General features: G+C 39.4%; 1 pseudogene; it reads right to left on the bottom strand.

Moving 5' to 3' along the window:
• Positions 1–12,715: 12,715 nt before the first annotated feature.
• Positions 12,716–14,132, bottom strand: LOC110136002 (chromobox protein homolog 1 pseudogene; annotated as a pseudogene).
• Between the last annotated feature and the right edge of the window lie 1,203 nt (positions 14,133–15,335).

The following is a 15,335-nucleotide window of genomic DNA, read 5'->3' as shown; positions in this document are numbered from 1 at the left end:
ACAAAATGGCATTTTGGTTTAAAATGTTCCCATAGTCACAAATATTTACTTCCTTAGATTCCAATTAAAAGGCATTTCTGCGAGTTACTGTGTCTTGGTTGGAATGGAAAGCCTTTGAAATAGCAGTGCTTCAGTGAATGTGCATAGAAGGGATAACACTAAGGCCAATTTCTCCCTTTAATCTGTTTGTAATTTGACTCCTGGCCTCTCCAGCAGTTATTTCTCTATTTTCTAATTCTAATTATGACAAGTATTTGCTTGTTTTATGAGTATTTTATTGTGATTCAATTTGCTGTAATTCACTTTCAAGTGCATCATATGTTTTGGGAACCATCTGATCAGGCTGTGCCATTTAGAATTCTTTGTTTGACATGACAAATCCTGCTGTAGCTTGCCTCTAAATCAGGAAAGATTAGTTAATGTGAAGCTTTGACCAATTTCTTTTTTCTTTCTTTTGTTTAATGTCATCAAAGTACTCTATGGTTTCTGCATTTGCTAATATACAAGTATAAAACATTCATTCATTTAATTCAACTTATTGAGCATATATGCTGTGTTTGATGTTCTTCCAGGGACTGGTGCTATAGCAGTGAACAAGATGAGCAAACTCCCTGTCCTGTGTTATTTATACTTAAGTGGAGAGGTGGCACAAGAAAGAAAAAAATTAAAGTAATTTTTATGGAGATGGTAGATCAGAGCAGTGCAGGGATAAGGGGAAAATGGGGAACAGCATTACATAGGCTGAGCTGTTTAAGACTCCTTAAATTCTTGGAACTCATATCTAGGTAATTATGTTGAAAGATTCAGAAACAATAAGCTGATTAAAACATGAGTCTCCAGATTAGATGATTAGTATATGTGGAATACATATGTAGAAATCTTTCCTGAGAATGTAAGCTCCTGGGAGGAAAAGGAATTTATCTGTATGCTTCACCATTTTATCACCAGACCCTGATGAATGACTGACATAAAATAAGTACTCAATTATTATACATTGAGTAAATGAATGACTTATCCTCCAAGAGATCCTTTTGCTTCTTTAAAAGTTTTGGTACTTAAATAAAGGTGTAACTTTCTCTTATTCAGAATACTTAAAAGCCTGGAAGATTCAGGATAAGCAAATTCTTTTATACAGTTTTGATTAAAGGTTGAGATTGAAATCTCAGCTGATCTAGTCCATTCTGTGTTTTTAGGTAGTACCAGCCATAGCATCCTATGAATGCAGATTACCTCTGGTGAAAACTCTTCAATAAAACCTACCTTTTACCTTCTTTACAGAAATTTTCTGTCCAAATCAACCTGATATCCTTAGTTGGAGACAGAAGAAAACCTCTGGAAGTCTTTCCTTTTGGAAAAGAAGTAACGTATATGTGTGACCTGCGCCTAGAAAGGGATGGGCTTCAGCCCCACTGGGGAGAGCGCCATCTGCAGCACCAGTGACAGTCAGCGGAGAGGAATCTGGAGAGGGTCTGTCCCTCCTTGTGCACTTCTAACTTCGTGCACACTACCCCACGTTCCAAAAGGCTTCCGAATATCTAGACAAGGCTCTCCAAATTTCCGTAATCACGAGGTGGTGTTTATTTGTGCACTTGACAAAGTTAAATGCTAGATCAATAATAAATAGTTTTAAGAGACATCAACATGTAAGATTCTGATGATCTTTGGTTCTAGTCACTCAGTCGTGTCTCTTTGTGACCCCATGGACTATAGCCTACCAGGGTCCTCTCTCCATGAAATTCTCCAGGCAAGAATACTGAAGGGGGTTGCCATTTCCTCCATCAGGAGACCCTGAGCCAGGGATCGAACTAGGCCTCCTGCATTGCAGAGTGAGGAAGCAGGTGTTGTGCTATACAATACATCCTTTCAGATTATTTTATTTGTGTATTTAGCTCTGTCGGGTCTTGGTTGCGGCATGAGGAATCTTTGTCGGGTCAGGTGGGATCTTTTGCTGCTGTGCACAAGCTCTTTCGTTGTGGAGCCACTGCTCAATAGCTGTTGTGCTTGGGCCCCAGAGCACAGGGTTTCAGTAGCTGTGATATGCAGTCTCTCTAGTTGTGGCAGGTGGGCTCCAGATACACATGCTCAGTGATTTTGGTGTTCAGCCTTGTTGTTTCATGGTGTGTGGGATCATAGTTCCCCAATCAGGGATGGAACCCAAATCCCCTGTATTGCAAGGGTGATTCTCAACCACTGGACCACCAGGGAAAGTCCATCTAATTAGAATTAGAAGGAAAATGTTGTCAAAGTATAGGAACTGAAAGGAAATATCTTTGAACCTAAATTGGCATAAACTGACCATCTTCATAGATTTTGGAGAGAAACACAAACCAGCAGAAAACAAAGCCTGCAAAATTGCTATTAATAGCCTATTTGGCTGAAGAGCACTGTGCATTCCTGTGAAAATTGGGCTACACTGTAAACTAAATACAAAGACTGTTTTAGCCAATATGGGCTGTGTGTGCATGCTCAGTTGTGTCTGACAGACTGTAGCCAGCCAGGCTCCTCTGTCCATGGAATGTTTCAGACAAGAATACTGGAGTGGGTACCCATTTTCTTCTCCAGGGGATCTTCCTCACTCAGGGACAGAATCTGAGTCTTTTGCATCTTGTGAATTGGCAGACAGGTTCTTTACCATCTGAGCCAAATTCTAAGTGAATAGAAGGCTGAATTGCTCCTTAGCTTCACACTAATTTCAGCTGTTGAAGTTTTCCTTCTCTGGTGAAAAGAAAAGAAAAAAAAAAAAAAAAGAAAGAAACATAAACTCAATGGGAAAATGCAAAAGAGAGTGTGTTTCTAAGGTGTGGAGAAGGTTTCCTAAGGTAATCAACACCACAAAGATATGAACATTCAGAAAATGAAGACACAAAGAGACAGGAGATTTTTGAAGTGTCTCTTTCACATAACATATTCACTGCTAAGATCTCTGAAAGAAAAGAGCAGCTCTTGAAGGAGACCAAGAACAGACACTCAAGTCATTTTTTTCCTCACTCTTCTCCAGAAACACCATGGTTTCAACTTGGGGTGTCCTAATGTTCTGCTCAGTTCAGTTGAGTCGCTCCGTCGTGTCTGACTCTTTGGGACCCCATGAACTGTAGCATGCCAGGCCTCCCTGTCCCATCACCAAACCCTGGAGTCCATCCAAACCCATGTCCACTGAGTCAGTGATGCCATCCAACCATCTCACCCTCTGTCATCCCCTTCTCCTCCTGCCCCCAATCTTTCTCAGCATCAGGGTCTTTTCAAATGAGTCAGCTCTTTGCATCAGGTGGCCAAAGTATTGGAGTTTCAGCTTCAACATCAGTCCTTCCAATGAATATTCAGGACTGATTTCCTTTAGGATGGACTGGTTGGATCTCCTTGCAGTCCAAGGGACTCTCGAGAGTCTTCTCCAACACCACAGTTCAAAAGCATCAATTCTTTGGCACTCAGCCTTCATTATAGTCCAAATCTCACATCCATACATGACCACTGGAAAAACCATAGCCTTGACTAGATGAACCTTTGTTGGCAAAGTAATGTCTCTGCTTTTCAATATACTGTCTAGGTTGGTCATAAATTTCCTTCCAAGTAGTAAGTGTCTTTTAATTTCATGGCTGCAATCACCATCTGCAGTCAATTTGGAGCCCAGAAAAATAAAGTCAGCCATTGTTTCCACTGTTTCCCCATCTATTTACCAGGAAGTGATGGGACTGGATACCACGATCTTAGTTTTCTGAATGTTGAGCTTTAAGCCAACTTTTTCACTCTCCCTTTTCACTTTCATCCAGAGGCTTTTTAGTTCCTCTTCACTTTCTGCCATAAGGGTAGTGTCATCTGCATATCTGATGTCATTGATATTTCTCCTGGCAATCTTGATTCCAGCTTGTGCTTCATCCAGCCCAGCATTTCTCATGATATACTCCGCACATAAGTTAAATAAGCACAGTGACAATATACAGCCTTGATGTACTCCTTTTCCTATTTGGAACCAGTCTGTTGCTCCATGTCCAGTTCTAACTGTTGATTCCTAACCTGCATATAGGTTTCTCAAGAAGCAGATCATGTGGTCTTGGTATTCCCATCTCTTTCAGAATTTTCCACAGTTTGTTGTGATCCACACAGTCAAAGGTGTTGGCATAGTCAATAAAACAGAAATAGATATTTTTTTTTGGAACTTTCTTGCTTTTTCAATGATCCATCAGATGTTGGCAATTTGACCTCTGGTTCCTCTGCCTTTTCTAAAACCAGCTTGACCATCTGCAAGTTCATCATTCATGTATTGCTGAAGCCTGGCTTGGAGAATTTTGAGCATTACTTTACTAGCATGTGAGATGAGTGCAATTGTGTGGTAATTTGAGCATCCTTTGGCATTGCTTTTCTTTGGGATTGGAATGAAAACTGACCTTTTCCAGCCCTGTGGCCACTGCTGAGTTTTCCAAATTTGATGACATATTGAGTGTAGCACTTTCACAGCATCATCTTCCAGGGTTTGAAATAGCTCAACTGGAATTCCATCACCTCCACTAGCTTTGTTCATAGTGATGCTTCCTAAGGCCCACTAGACTTCACATTCCAAGATGTCTGGCTCTAGAGGAGTGATCACACCATTGTGATTATCTGGGTCATGAAGATCTTTTTTGTACAGTTCTTCTGTGTATTCTTGCCACCTCTTCTTAATATCTTCTGCTTCTTTTACATCATACCATTTCTGTTCTTTATCGAGCCCATCTTTGCATGAAATGTTCCCTTGGTATCTCTAATTTTCTTGAAGAGATCTCTAGTCTTTCCCATTCTATTGTATTCCTCTATTTCTTTGCATTGATCACTGAGGAAGGCTTTCTTATCTCTCCTTGCTATTCCTTGGAACTCTGCATTCAAATGGGTATATCTTTCGTTTTCTCCTTTGCTTTTCACTTCCCTTATTTTCACAGCATTTGTAAGGCCTCCTTAGGCAGCCATTTTGCTTTTTTTGCATTTCTTTTTCTTGGGGATGATCTTGAAACCTGTCTCCTATAGTGTCATGAACCTGCATCCATAGTTCATCAGGCACTCTGTCTATCAGATTTAGTCCTTTAAATCTATTTCTCAAAGATTAGTCCCTTAAATCTATCTTCCCTTAAATCTAAATCAAATCTATATCTAAATCAAATATAAATATAAAATCAAATTTGATCTAAATCAAATCTAAATCAAATCTATAGTCCCTTAAGTCTATTTTCCCTTAAATCTTAATCAAATAAAGGAATTTGATTTAGGTTATATAGGTGAATGGTCTAGTGGTTTTCTCCACTTTCTTCAATTTCAGTGTGAATTTGGCAATAAGGAATTATTGTTCTGAGCCACAGTCACTCCCAGTCTTATTTTTGCTGACTGTATAGAGTTTCTCCATCTTTGGCTGCAAAGAATATAATCAATCTGATTTTGGTGTCAGCCATCTGGTGATGTCCATGTGAAGAGTCTTCTCTTGTGTTTTTGGAAGAGGGTGTTTGCCATGACCAGTGCATTCTTTTGGCAGAATTCTATTAGCCTTTGCCCTGCTTCATTCTGTACTCCAAGACCAAATTTGCATGTTACTCCAGGTATTATTTGACTTCCTCCTTTTGCATTTCAGTCCACTATAATGAAAGGGACATCCTTTTGGGGTGTTAGTTCTAAAAGGTCTTGTAAGTCTTCATAGAACTGATCAACTTCCACTTCTTCAGCATTACTGGTTGGGGCATAGACTTGGATTACCATGATATCGAATGGTTTGCCTTGGAAACGATCAGAGATTATATTCTGTTGTTTTTGAGATTGCGTCCAAGTACTGCATTTAGGACTCTTTTGTTGACTATGATGGCTACTCCATTTCTTCTAAGGAGTTCCTGCCCACAGTAGTAGATATAACGGTCCTCTGAGTTAAATTCACCTATTCCAGTCCATCTTAGTTCGCTGATTCCTAGAATGTCAATGTTCACTCTTGTCATCTCCTGTTTGACCACTCCCAATTTGCCTTGATTCATGGACCTAACATTCCAGGTTCCTATGCAATATTGCTCTTTACAGCATTGGATCTTGCTTCTATCACCAGTCCCATCCACAACTGGGTGTTGTTTTTGCTTTGGCTCCATCCCTTCATTCTTTCTGGATTTATTTCTCCACTGATCTCCAGTAGCATATTGGGCACCTAGCGACCTGGGAAGTTCATCTTTCAGTGCCCTATCTTTTTGCCTTTTCATACTGTTCATGGGGTTCTCAAGGCAAGAATGCTGAAGTGGTTTGCCATTCCCTTCTCCAGTGGACCATATTGTTAGACCTATCCACCATGACCCGTCCATCTTGGGTGGCCCCACAAGGCATGGCTTAGTTTCATTGAGTTAGGCAAGGATGTAGTCTGTGTGATCAGATTGGTTAGTTGTCCATGATTGTTTCCTAATGTGCCTGTTTACAAATACAGAGACCTAGTTTAGATTCACTGAATTAACGGCGAGAGGCAATCACCTAAATTCTGAGATTTTTTTTTTTCCCCACCAGATTGAGGGCAAAGGGAGAAGAGGGAGTCGGATAAGATGGTTGGATGGCATCGCCGATGCAATGGACATGAACTTGGGCAAACTTCCGGAGATGGTGAGGGACAGGGAGGCAAAGAGTCAGACGTGACTGGACGGCTGAATAACAACAACCACCTGTACTGAGATGGCAGCCATAGTTTTATCAGGTAGACTTTCTAGACCAGAGATCTACCAGACCATCTTCATGTTCATTTGGCCTTTGGTAGTCGTGATTTAGCCACTAATTCATGTCCGATTCTTGCGGCCCCATGGACTAGGAACCTACCAGGCTCCTCTGTCCAGTAGGTTTTATTTACAAGGAGGAACTTCTTGAACTAGAATCTAGTTATACCTAATATCCAAGTTTTAAGTTAAAAAAAAAACTGGCAATACAGATCAATATATATCTTGTAAAGGATAAATAAATTGAAATATATTGAAAATAAATCAAATTTTAATATTGAGGAAAAGTATTTAATTATGTTGAAGAGATGAGAAATTGGTTTGCAGATCTTCAGACAGAATTGTCTGGGTGCAGAATTGTATCTAGCATAACTTTCACTATATGAAAAAAAATTGAAAGGGAAGAAGAGGAGAGCTCAATAGAAACTAAAGGAGAAATTATCAAAGCAAAGAGGAAATGATCTCTATTTTTCAAAGTATATATACATTTTTTTGATTTCCTTCTAATTGAATACAAAGTGAGTCTTTACTCATTGAGCCTAGAGCTATAGGCACAGGGTTTTAAAGCTAAAGCTAGACTTTGATTCAACATACACACCAAACCATGTTTTCTTATAATAACTGTCGATTTGTTGTTGTTGGTGGGTTTTATTTTGATGAGATGACGTTTATTATCTTATTGTTTTGCAATGGCTTTCCTAGGAATCAGACCTAGAAAGCTAGTGATTGCTTCCAAGTTTCAGAAAACATCTTGAGTTCTGTATTCATGCTTATAAGCCCTCTACTGGGGCTTTGATGCACTGAAGTACACAGACATCAAACCAGGTGGAAGCTGGGCAGAAACACTCTCCCTATCTCCCTGAAAATGTGAAACATTGAATGGGAGCTGTCTTTTACAGTAAATGATATAAATAGAAGGTCCAGATAGCAAAATAGACTTCTAGGTAGTTTGTTTTCTAATGGATATATGCTAATGGAAATTTCCCTTCAAAGATTACAAGAACATTATCTTTCCAAAATAAAAGTTTATTTTGTGTGAACTCAAATCTAATACTAGATAAAGAAGAATGGCATTAGGTGTCTTTTTTAAACTCTTATGTTCTTTACTTTTTGGCCCCTCTGTCACTGTAATGCCCTAGATCATTTCCAATTTGAGAAATTGAATATCCAAACCAATGAAACTGAGTTTCCCATTGGGACATCATTAATGTATAAATGCTATCCTGAGTACCACAGGAAATAATTCTCTATCATGTGTCTACAAACTCTCACGTGGTCAAGTGCCAAAGATGTCTGTAAATGTGAGTAAACCCATCTTTGGAGTGTTCCCATGGTGTCAAAGTATCAATAAGATCATTTTTTTTTTTCTAAATTTTAGTGATAAGGAAATTTTGTCAAACGTGCAATCAGGTGGGTGTAAGAGTTGGTCTTACAGGTTATCTCTAATGATTTGTTGACTTATTTCATAAGAAAGATAAGAAAATTTCAAGAAATATTTGCAGGAAAACTCTATTCATTACAGGGGAGTAAATAATGAGTTACTCAAGATAAGGAAAAACATATTTCAGGGGATGCAAAGTGTTTGAATAACTAGGGAAGAAAAATTACAGTGGTGAGACATAAGTCCACAAATAACTTTATAGTTTAATAAGAGATTGGAGGCAAATCTAGAGTGGAAATCTCTTTGAAAGTGATGCTTAGTGGGTGGCTAATTCTGAGGCAGTCTGGCGAGGTTCTGCAGGATGTAAAAATCTATAAAGCCATCAGAATTCCATGTGCTCTTCTGAAAGTAATAGACAGATGGGAATAACTTGTTACACACTACCAAAAGTTCAGATTAGTTTACCTGGCTCCAGTTCTGTTTCCTTCCCAAGGAAAATCATATTAAAATCCTCCAGATCCTGTGAATGGTGTGGCTCACAGAGATATAGACACCCACTTGGATCCAGAGTCAATTTTTCTTATAATAGAGGGTGATTTGCAAGCAACAGCTCTTGGTTCAAGAGTAGCAGGACAGAAATTCTACTTTCTGGGCATATCTCAGGAAGGAGGACTAGGCTGTTTCCATCTGCTCTTAAAAAGGTTGAAGACAGATTTTCAATACCTAATTGAAATGAATAAAGGTATGATAAGATTTGAGGAAAAATCTGTATCCTTGCTGGAAACCAGAGCAGTGCATACAATGAAAGTCAGGTATTCACTAGGTAGAAAGTAAGAAAACGAGAAAATGTGGAGAGGGCACAGGCCAACCAAACACGGAGCCCCAACCCAGAGATGACATTGCTGTAAGAAAGAGAAGATCATGAAGCAACTGTGTAGAAGGCAGATCTTAAAGCTGATGTCCTGCTTGTTTGCTAGGGCTGCCATAACAATGTGTGACAAACTGGGTAGCTCAGAACAACAATAAATTTTATTCTTTTACAGTTTTGGAGTCTAGAAGTAAAAAATCAATGTGTCAGCAGAGCATGTTCCCTCCAAAGCCTCTGAGGGAGGATCCCTTCTTGATTTTTCTTCGGATCATGGTTATATCTCCTTGGCCTTTTACATCACTCAGGGTTTTGTCTCTGTCTTCCCATAGTCATCTTTGCTCTGTATCTGTACCTTCACATGGCACTCTCCTCTCTGTGCGGGTCTCGATGTCCAAGTTTCTTTTTTTAAATAAGTACTCCAATCTTTTCAATTAGGGTCCATCCTAATGACATCATATTAATATTGCTATGTCTACAACTACCTTATTTCCAAATAACGTCACATTCACAGACATTGGGGGTTAGATTTTCAACACATACTTTTAGGGAACACTATTCAACCCACAGCAGAGATCCTGTGAAAATGTCAGGCCTTATGTTTTCTGGGCAGCAGTCCCACCTTTGGTGCTTACTATTGCTCAGCATATGGTGCAATCTCAATCTCACTCCCAGTGGGAGTCACTGAACTAGTTAGAGAAAATTGATGAATCTATACTGTCCTGATGAACACCCCAAAATAGCTTATGGCCTTCAGCAACATTGGTAACAAAGGCTTTACCAATCATAGAATCTATAACCCAACAAAATAAAATTAGGATAAATGTAAACACTTCTTTCTCCAAGTGCAATGTATACAATTCTCCAATAGTACCCTCTTTTTTTGTGTGTTAGTGAATAAGAGTGACCCTCTCAATGGTATAAAATAAAAATCATTGATCTTATGAAATATTACAGGTTTGCATATGAACCAAAAACACAGATGTCAGATTAAAAAAATCTGAATAAACACACTGAATATTGTAGAATATTGGAGACTAATAAAAAAAATTAAATTTTCCTAGAATTAAGCAAAAGGAGAAAGAAGAAAACAGAAGCTATGTATAAAAGAGTAATAAGATGATTCAAAATACATGTAACAAAAGTTCCAGAAGGGAAAGCAGTAAGTCCATACCTAGCCATTACTAGAGAATATTCTGTATCTCAGGGAAAAATGAGAAAAAGAAATTGAGTGCAGATGGGAAATTAATAAACATAATATCTGCAAAAGAAATTAATATACATTGACATCACATCAATCCTTCACAGCACTAATTTGCAGAAGATAGAGTTTCCAATGTTTTATTAACATCTAGAGACTACACATGTACATTAAAATATAAGCAAGGACCCAAAAATAACACCTGTATACTTTTCAGGAAGCATACTTCCTGGGATAAAGAAAAGATAAATTCATGCAATCATAAGTATTTTTAAAGGATAATGATGAGTACTGGTTAGATAGAAAATTGGCAAAAACAAAACTGGCAGAAACAAATTTCAAAAAATGTTATATTTTCATCAAAGTTATAAAAGTAAATACAATAACAGAACTAGTTGTTAAATAGTGAAACTTTGCAATGTAATCATAATTTAAAAACCATTTCTAAAGTCATAAACTATATCCATAAAACTAGAAAATGAAACAAACAAAAAAAACACAGGCAACACTTTTATTATATAAGAGATGAGTTGCTGCTGAAGTTCAATCACTAAGTCATGTCCGACTATCTGAGACTCCATGGACTGTAGCACACCAGGCTTCCCTATCTATCTCTCATTATCTCTCCAAGTCTGAGCAAGCTTATGTCCATTAAATTGGTGATGCCATCCAACTATCTCATCCATGGTCACCCTCTACTCTTTTTGCCTTCAGTCTTTCCCAGCATCAGCGTCTTTTCCAATGAGTCAGTTGTTCTCATCAGGTGGCCAAACTATTGGAGCTTCAGCTTTAGCTTAAGTCCTTCCAATGTGTATTTAGGGTTGCTTTCCTTTGCGGTTGACTGGTTTGATCTCCTTGTTGTGCAAGAAACTCTCAAGACTCTTCTCCAGCACCACAATCCAAAAACATCAATGCTCAGCCTTCCTTATGGTCCAATTCTCATGTTCATATATGACTACTGGAAAGACAATCGCTTTAACTAGATGGACCTTTGTCAGCAAAGTGATGTCTTTGTTTTTTAGTATGCTGTCTATGTTCATATAGCTTCCTTTCCAAGAAGCAAGTGATTTTTAAATTTCGTGGCTGCAGTCACCATCCACAGTGACTTTGGAGCCCAGAAGAGAAAATCTGTCACTGCTTCCACTTTCCCCCGTTTAATTTGCCATAAAATGAGGGGACCAGATGGCACGATCTTCTTTATCTGAATGTTGAGTTATAAGCCAGCTTTTCATTCTCCTCTTTCACTTTCGTCAAGATGGTCTTTAGTTCCTCTTTGATTTCTGCCATTACAGTGGTGTCATCTGCATATCTGAGATTATTGATATTTCTCCCAGCAATCTTTCTTTTTTATAAATCTATATAGCTTTATTAAGACAAAAAACTGACAGTGTTGATATGAAGTTTACATTTAAACAAAAGTTTTCACAGAAACCTAACACATGTGCAGATGGTAAAGAATCTGCCTACAACGTGGGCAACCCGGGGTCAATCCCTGGGTTGGGAAGATCTCTTGGAGAAGGAAATGGCAACCCACTCCACCTCTGGCCTGGAGAATCCCATGGGCAGAGGAGCCTGGTAGGTTACAGTCCATGGGATCGCAAAGAGTTGGACATGACTGAGAGACTTCACTTTTCACTTTTTTTTTTCCCCCTAGATGCAGGTCTAGATGATGTCAAGAACTGATGGATCTCATGATTCAAGACAGAGTTTTGGATTTTAGTTAATTCTTATGATTAAAAATTATGTTTTGTTTTAAAGTGAACCACTGCTCCAGTATGAAAATTAAATCTTCTCCTGAGACCAGGGCTTTTGAAATCATTCAACTCTTGAACTTATGCTGTCAGTGACTGAACCCTGCCACAAATGATTTCAAAGTTCAAAAAACAGAAGTTCCAAGAGTTTTCCACCCTATGATCAACGGCCCTTGTCTTTCCCTACTCACCTCCTTCCTATACCACTCTCTGCCCTTCCCTAAATACTTCACCAGTGGCTTGGATGGGGAAGCTGATATTTATAACTTCAAAATAGGAAGAGAAAGGGTCTTGTCAATTTCATGAATTAGCACCTCTAAGACAGAATGATCTGCCTGTGTATATACTCCAATAAGACTTTTCCTCCTCAACCAGTTTCCATCCCCCAAATTGCAGCTTTGGTAGCTTCTTAGTCCTTTGTTGGGAACAGTATTGATCTCAGGCAGGGGGAATACCTTGGCTTCTAAGTTTCAGGCATTCACAGCTTTTTTCTTTTTAATTATTTTTTTTGCATTTATTTTTATTAGTTGGAGGCTAATTACTTTACAATATTGTAGTGGTTTTTGTCATACATTGACATGAATCAGCCATCTATTTACATGTATTCCCCATTCCGATCTCCCCTCCCATCTCCCTCTCTACGCGATCAGTCTTTCACACTCATTTAGGTTGCCAATGACATTTTTTGAAGGGATACAATATTATGGACACAGAACCCAATCATCATTAGTTGTTCTTTCCTTTGTTTCACTGTTTCCCCAAATTTTAACAAAAATGATACTAACCCATCTCCCTTCTTTCCCATCCCATCCCACCCACCCCAAATAATACACCAGTAATAGACCAAAAAAATACACACATTCTACGCTGTACAAATGCAGAGTTAACACTGTCGGGAAGAAGGCTGTGTGGGTTGTGGAGATGTTCTTTGAAGATCTACAGTATCTCTTGCTCTCCCATATCCAATTCTGCATTTTGTCCTTCATAGGAGGCCCTTTGCTTTTTTTCTTTTTTTTTAAGCAAACTTCAGAACAGGTTGCCTTGAAACACTGATGCTCCTTCCCCTCCACCAGGATGGGTGTGCAAACTATACAGCACGGAACAGCTTTTTTTTCCCATTTATTTTTATTATTTGGAGGCTAATTACTTTACAATATTGTAGTGGTTTTTGTCATACATTGACATGAATCAGCCTTGGATTTACACGTATTCCCCATCCCGATCCCCCCTCCCACCTCTCTCTCCACACGATCCCTCTGGGTCTTCCCAGTGCCCCAGGCCCGAGCACTTGTCTCATGCATCCAACCTGGACTGGTGATCTGTTTCACCATAGATAATATACATGTTTCACTGCTGTTCTCTTGAAACATCCCACCCTCGCCTTCTCCCACAGAGTCCAAAAGTCTGTTCTGTACATCTTTGTCTCTTTTTCTCTTTTGCATATAGGGTTATCATTACCATCTTTCTAAATTCCATATACATGTGTTAGTATACTGTATTGGTAAAGCACTTGGGCTGCTGTAGGGCACAAAAACTATACTGGCTCTTCAAAGGACATCTTCTCAAAACAAGTAGAATTCCTTATTTCCCCACTTTAAACCGACAGTCGGATGTGACAGGGACTGGTATTCAAGAGAGTTAATTCTTGTCATTTTTTTGTCAACATCCTCTGAGGGGTAAGAATGCCATGTCAGCTTTTCTCATAGGAAGGATATGACAACCTGTGGGCACTTGACATTGGCTTCCTTGGCAGGGGCCAGGTCAGCCTCATTAGAGTTCATTTCATCAAGAACATGAGTTCCCCACTGGAGTCTGTATCTCCAGTCATCCACTCTGGTTCTAAGGCTTTTCTGACTCTTTTTTTTTCTTCTCTGGTTTGCTCTCCTCCCCCTTATCTTCCGAATCAGAACCAGCTTTGTGCTTGCCTCCTTCTGATTTCTCTGGCTCGTGTGCTGTTTTATGTGACTGCAGAAACTCAGCAGTGAGGTCAGGGCAATCCAGGCTCTCTTCTGGCTCCCACGTGTTATCCTTACCTGAGAACCCTTCCACTTTAGGAGATACTCCACTGCCCTTTGCCACTCGATGGTCTAGAACTTTTCCACCACTATTCTTCTTCCTCTTCTTCTAGCACCTCCTCCACTTTCTTCTTGTTTTGCTTTTTTCCCCATAGTGTCTGCCAGCTTTCTGGTATAAAGGATGACGCTGCTCGGGTCTTGCAGTCGTCAACCCTCCCTACGCTGGTTCAAGCGTCCAGGCTGTCCCGTCAGCCCTCTTCCCAATTTGCTATGTTTCCTCTCCAGCCCAATCCCCCAGCCATCCACCCAACACACGTAGCATTGTCTTGGTCTACTCAGGCCAAAGAGCTGCCCTCCTTTTCCCAGGAATCTTGATTCCAACTTCTAACTCTTCCAATCTGGCATTTTGCATGATGTACTCTGCATATAAGTTAAATAAATAGGGTGATAGTACACAGCTTTGTTATATTTCTTTCCCAGTTTTGTACCAGTTAGTGTTCTATGTAGGTATTTTATCTCTGATTCCTCTGCCTTTTCAAAACCCAATTTGTACATCTGGAATTTCTCAACTCAAGTACTGCTGGAGCCTAGCTTGAAGGATTTTGAGCATAACCTTACTAGCATGTGAGGTGAGCACAATTGTTCATTAGTTTGAAAAATCTTTAGCCCTACCCTTCTTTGGAACTGGGATGAAAACTGACTTTTTCTGGTCCTGTGGTCACTGCTGAGTCTTTCAAATTTGCTGACATACTGAGTGCAACACTTTAACAGCATCATGTTTTAGGATTGTATCTCAGTGGGAATTCCATCACTTCTACTAGCCTTATTCATATTAATGCTTCCTAAGGCACACTTAACTTCATACTCCAGGATGTCTGGCTCTAGGTGAGTGATCACATCATTGTGTGTGATCTTTAAGACATTTTCTGTACAGTTCTTCTGTGTATTCTTGTGACTTCTTAATCTCATCTGCCTCTTTTAGGTCCTTACCATTTCTGTCCTTTATTATGCCTGTCCTTGCATGAAATATTCCTTTGATATCTCCATTTTTCTTGAAGAGATCTCTAGTCTTTCCCATTCTATTGTTTCCCTCTATTTCTTTGCATTGTTCATTGAAGACAGCCTTCTTATCCCTCCTTGCTCTCCTCTGGAACTCTGCATTCAGTTGGGTATATCTTTCCCTTTCTCCTTTGCTTTTCACTTCTCTTCTTTCTTAATCCATTTGTAAAGCCTCCTCAGGCAACCACTTGCCTTCCTGCATTTCCTTTTCTTTGGGATGGTTTTGCACACTACCTATTGTACAATGTTATGAATCTCCACCCATAATCCTTCAGGCACTGTCTACCATATCTAATTCCTTGAATCTGTTTGTCTCCTCTACTGTATAACCAAAAGGGACTGGTTTACATCAAACCTGAATGGCCTAGTGG

Source organism: Odocoileus virginianus, chromosome 11 (genome assembly GCF_023699985.2).
Source record: "Odocoileus virginianus isolate 20LAN1187 ecotype Illinois chromosome 11, Ovbor_1.2, whole genome shotgun sequence".
Lineage (NCBI taxonomy): Eukaryota > Metazoa > Chordata > Mammalia > Artiodactyla > Cervidae > Odocoileus > Odocoileus virginianus.
This window is presented reverse-complemented; position numbering and strand designations above follow the sequence as displayed.